Raw genomic sequence first — 6,252 nt, 5'->3', positions numbered from 1 at the left:
CTGATCCAGAACAAAAGGGAGACACTGAAGATTTGGCAGAAAGGACACAGAGGACGACAAGGAAGAAGCCGGAGGAGATCGTCGCTGGAGGAGACGTTGGAGGAGGGAGATCGTCGCTGGAGCAGACGTCGCAGGAGGAGATCGTCGCTGGAGCAAATATCGCCGGAGGAGATCGCTGTTGGAGGATATCTTCGCTGGAGGAGATATCACCGGAGAAAATCGCCATCGAAGGAGAACGCAAGAGGAGATCGCGTAGTGTTTCAACTTTTTGCTCGAACACGGTGACACAGGGTAGCGTTTTCGAAACAAGGGTTTGGCCAATTTGTGCATTTTAAATATAGTTAATGACAATGGCGGTTCAAACCCGCCAGAATTACCAAAAATTGCCACAAAATACGAACCAATTATGGCAACAACAAGAAACGACGCAATATCTAAATATTATGGCGGTTCTTAAGAACCGCCGTAATACAAATGCCATTTTAAACTCTTTTTTTTGTAGTGACTAAACTTAAAAATTTTGAAATCAAATACACTAAATTTCGAAAATTAAAGAAAAACAACTAAAAGACACCAAACTTAAAATTTTTAAAATCAAATAGCAAAAATTACTAAGAACAATTTGAATATTAAGAAGGGAAAATAAGAACACTTTCGAAAAATTTAAAGAAAAAGATGAAAACAGACGGGACACTGATGAGAGAACTTTTGCGTGGTCTAGAAATTTGCGGATAAATCCTCGTTGCAAGTATAGTTTCTAAACCTTCAAAAGTCCTTTCATACAAACGTTTTGGTTGTCACAAGTAACAAACTCCTTTGAAATTGATAACCGAGTATTCAAACCTCGGGTCGTCTTCTCAAGGAATTGCAGGGAGGTATGTTCTTATTATTGGTTATGAGTTTGTAAATTAGGGGTTTTAGAAATTAGGGAGCAGTATGTTGAATGGCAAGTAAAATAAAATAATAATAATAAAATCTCTTGGCAAGGTATAAGAAATAAGAAATCTTATCCCAGCTATCCTTATCAAAGATGATGACAATTGAATCTTAATTCCTCTTCGTTAACCTTTACTAAAATAAAGGAATATCAAGGGATTAATTAAGTTGATCTTCGAATCCTATTTATTTCCTAAGAAAAGATTGGGATTATTGAAGCTCAAATTAACAAAGATAACAATTATCAATTATGCTGTTGAATTGGATAACTCCTGAGTTACTAATCTCTTAACCAAAACCAAAAGAAGGAAAATAAATCTACTGGAATAAAAATGCCTTCAGATGGGAAGCAATAATCATGTAAATAAAAGAAAGCAATAATAACTGAAATACCTCAAATAATATTAATTCAAAGAAAATCATATGTAACATGGAAGAGTTCATGAATTAAATTGGAAACATAAATAAAAATAAAAAACCTGGGATTGAGAGTCACTCCTAAAACTAAGAGAAGTCTTAAATCCTAATCCTAAGAGAGAGGAGAACCCCTCTCTCTCTAAAAACTACATCTATTGCTAAAATTGTGAATGTGAAAGCCTCTCTCTATGAATGGATGAATTCTCCCACTATATAGCCTCTAATCTGTATTTTCTGGGCTGCAAACTGGGTCGGAAACAACCCAGAAATCGCTGGAGGAGAAATCTGCCACGCTGGTTTTTTGTCACTGCGACGTGTCTGCGTGGATCACGCGTTCGCGTCACCTAGCGTCAAGGAAACTATGGCATATTATATATCAAATCGAAACCCCGGACGTTAGCTTTCCAACGCAACTAGAACCACATCGTTTGGACCTCTGTAGCTAAAGTTACAGCCGTTTGAGTGCGAGAGGGTCAGGCTGACAGCTTTGCAGTTCCTTCAACTTCTTGTATTCCTTCCACTTTTGCATGCTTCCTTTCCATCCTCTGAGCCATTCTTGCCCTATAATCTCTGAAAGCACTTAACACACATATCAAGGCATCTAATGATAATAAGAGAGGATTAATAATAAGCAAATATAAGATCAAAGAAGCATGTTTTCAATTATAGCACAATATCAGGAAGGAGTTGTAAAACCATGCAAATAGTATGAATAAGTGGGTAAAGAGTTGATAAAATCCACTCAATTGAGCACAAGATAAACCATAAAATAGTGGTTTATCAACCTCCCCACACTTAAACATTAGCATGTCCTCATGCTAAGCTCAAGAGAAACTATAAAGGTGAAGAGGAATGTAAGAAAGTATGAAATGCAACCTATCTATATGAATGCAACTACATGCAAAATGATTCTACCTACTTAGTTAAAAGTAAACAAATCCTTCAAGAAGAAATATGAACTGGATTTCACTAATTCAAATCATGAAAATGAAGTACAAATAGACTTGCAAGAAGAAAATAGCTCATAAAAGTAGGGAACAAGGAATTGAGCATCGATCCCTCACTGGTAGTGTATACACTCTAATCACTCAAGTGTTTTAGGTTCGATTATCTCAATTCTCCACTAACCTTGCTTTCTAAGGCTTTCTCTTTATCTAACAATTAACATAAATTTAATGCACAAATACACATATCAAGAGGTCTTTTAAGGGTTGTAATGGGGTTAGGGTCAAGGTAGGATTGTATTTGGTCAAGTGGACTAAAATCTGAATCCTTAATTAACTTAAACTTTCCACCTAACTTTAGACAATCCATGTAATCATAATACTACCCTTAACTATCCATTAACCATGTTTCCACATATTCATGCATCCTAATTTTAAGTACAGTACATATGCATTGCTTTCACCGCTTACTTTGGGGCATTTTGTCCCATTTTTCTTATTTGTTCTTTTTCTTTTCTTTTCCTCACTTCTCTTTTATATATATATATATATATATATATATATATATATATATATATATATATATATATATATATATATATATATATATTTTTTTTTTTTTCTCAATGCATATGATTAAATTATTGGATGCATGAATCATGTCCTAAACATTTTTTTTTCACATTTTCAGAAAACTCTAACATACTCAATTTTCAAACTAATTGTTTCCAAATTCAATTTTCCCACACTTAAATCATAAGCATCTCACTAGTCTAAGCTTTACCAAGGATTCAAATTAAGGACATTATTATTTTTTGCTTAGAGTTAATGATGTGCTAAATAAAAAGAACAAAGGGGTAAAATAGGCTCAAAATTGGTTTGCAAGGGATAATGAAAGGTAAGGCCATATGGGTATGTAAGCTCAGTGAAACAAAGGCCTCAATCATGTAAGTGTATGCATACATCAAACCATGGAAATATAGAATTAAGCAAGACAAAGATTACAATTTTAGAGAGAAAAATACACACTAAAACAAAATTTTAGTTGATAAAATGCAACCAATTCAAATAGGCTCAAAAATCTCACGGGTTTTGTGTGTTCGAGCTCTAAACTATGTTCCAGTATAATATTTCTTTAAACAAGTGTAACATTAAATTTTATTCAAATTAGTGAAATGCTCTTAAAATATTACTTCAACCAAGTGGTAAAATATGCAAAAAATCAAACAAATATGCAATTAAACATGCAAATGCAACAATGAACAAACAAATAAAATAAAAAATTTGGTGTTGAGTCAAGAAATAACTACCCATGGAGATCGGTATCGACCTCCCCACACTTAAAGATTGCACCGTCCTCGGTGCATGCTGAGATGTGCAGGTGGACGGGTTGTTTCAACTGTTTGCTTTTCTCTAAAGATTTTGCAGATGGACTTGTCTGTCTCCCCATGTAAACGTCTTCCGGTTCTCTTCTTGGTGGCCATCCTGAAAGTAACCCAAAGCAAAGATAGAAAACAAATAAAACATGGGTTGGTTAATGCCAAAAATGAGGGTCTCAATTACATGGTAGCTACAACATGCAAGTGAGAAAATAATAGAAGCACATGGCATACTAGTGGTGCAAAATTTTGCAACAATGGGAAAGAGAGTGGGTAATGAAAGACAATGTAAGTTCATGTCAATGCAAAAGGAATATCAGTAATATAAAAATTAGCATTGATTTAAATAATATTACCCAATCAGAATAAAACAAGTCATGAAGCACCAAAATAATACCAGAAAAGATATAACAGTTGAATAAGAACATTTGAACACCAATAAAAATATGTAATGAATGAAAGTATGCAAATAAATTAAATAAAATAAAATGAAAGATAAGAAGAATGAGAAGGGAAAGAAAGAAAGAAGAAGTAAGTAAGAAAGGAGGGTGGAAAAATTAGGATTGGGGAAGAAAAGATAAGATATTTGGCAAATTAGGATAAGCTGTGCGGCGCAATCGACGCGGTTGCGTGGGGCACGCGGTCGCGCGACTTGCACTTATACTGATTGACGCGGTCGCGTCAGTCACGCGGTCGCGTCGGTCACGCGGTCGCGTCGGTCACGCGGTCGCGTGACCCGTTTTATGCTACTGGCGCGAGGGCAGCCTCGCGCTCGCACAACTCTCTGTTCAAAATCATTAGTTGCCAAATATTGGGTGACGCGATCACATGGGGCATGCGATCGCGCGAGTGGCCACTTAGTAGGATGTGACGCGGCCGCGTGGGGCACGCGGTCGCGTGAGATAGACTGCGCGTCCAGCACCAGTCCATCACCACTCTAGCACAACTTTCGGCTGTGCACCATTATTACGTCGAAATCCTGGTCACGCGGCCGCGTGGGGCACGCGGTCGCATAGGAGGCCATTATTCCCATATGACGCGGTCGCGTGGGACGATTTGTGCCATTGGCACGCCTCTAGCCACGCTCTTGCGTGACTTTCTGTTCGTTTTCTTTTCTTCCCATTGCACTGGTGACGCGGACGCGTCAGCGACGCTGCCGCTTCGCGTGCGTGCTTTTTTTTTTTTTGAAAAGAAAATGCAGAATGCAGTGTTAATATGAATGTTATGCAAAACTCCAGGTTAAATATAATAAAATAAAATAAAACTCGAAAACAAATAAAACTAACTAAAAATGAAAAAGGAATGATCATACCATGGTGGGTTGTCTCCCTCCTAGCACTTTTAGTTAGAGTCCTTAAGTTGGACAATTGGTGAGCTCCCTGTTATGGTGGCTTATGCTTGTATTCATCCAGGAATCTCCACCAATGCTTGTAATTCCGGTAGCCTCCGGGATCCCAAACTAGGCGCAGAAAGCCTTCAAGTAAGTTAAAGCAAGTGACAAGGCCCCAAGAGTGTTGATTGTTGGAATAAATTCTGGGGTCCCAAACCTTGCTTTTGCACCCGTCTTCGAGTTGATTATCATGATTCCATCCGGGTGGTAAGTAATCTGAATTCTCACTAAAGCGGCCAACCAACTTTCTAGACCCATTCAGTTGAGCTTTACACTAACCTTTGCATTTAAACTTTGAGTATGCAACCATGTTGAACCTTGCAGGACAGTTCTTACCACTGACCATCTTCCTCTTACTCTTAATGCCACAAAGAGTTCTAAGTTGACCATCCGTCTCCAGTAGCCCATATTCAAGTGGAATTAGAAAGCTAAGGGATATGAATTTTACCCACTTGAATGTTGTGAAAGATGATGGCAACTTAGGGGGAGGAGACTCCAATAACTTTGGCAAGGTGATTTCAAGATCTACTCCCTTGTGCTCTTTGACAACTTCCACCTCTTTGAAAACTTCTTTAATTTCAACCTCTTCCTCTTGGTAGCTTTCCTCCAATTCAATCTCCTCTTCACTGCTTTCCAAGGGTATGGGAGGTTGTGCTTCTGCTTCTTTAATCTCCATCTCTTGATCGAACTCTTCCAAGTTCTTAACCATGATATGCCTTGGAGGTTGTACACCCTCCTCAGCATCAATTTCAATCGCTTTGGAAGGAGGTTCTATAACTTGACTTTCCCATGGAGGTTCAGCATCTCCTAAGTCTGCAACCACTTCTTCCTCTGCAACTATTATGGCTTCCTCCACTTGTTCCAATACAAAGTCATGTTCCTCATTGTCCACTGAAGTTTCTAGTGTCTCCTTCATGCTTTGCTCTTCTTTTGATTCTCCACATGTAGCCATGGGAGTTCCTTGAGTGCTCAGATATTGGGAAGCTATTATATTTACTAACTCGTCGAAGGCGGCCGCGAAATTTTGCACACTCTTATTCATCCCTTCTTGCCTTTGAAGAATAACACGAAGTCTGTTATCCATTGGAGGTTGGGGTGGATATGAGGATTCATTGGTTGGGAGAGAGGGTTCATAATAGGAAGGTGGTTCATCTTGATAATGATATGGAGATGGTGAATATGGAGG

Source organism: Arachis hypogaea, chromosome 17, assembly GCF_003086295.3.
Source record: "Arachis hypogaea cultivar Tifrunner chromosome 17, arahy.Tifrunner.gnm2.J5K5, whole genome shotgun sequence".
NCBI classification, from domain to species: Eukaryota; Viridiplantae; Streptophyta; class Magnoliopsida; order Fabales; family Fabaceae; genus Arachis; species Arachis hypogaea.
The sequence above is the reverse complement of the archived record's forward strand: the minus strand, read 5'-3'. Positions refer to the sequence as shown.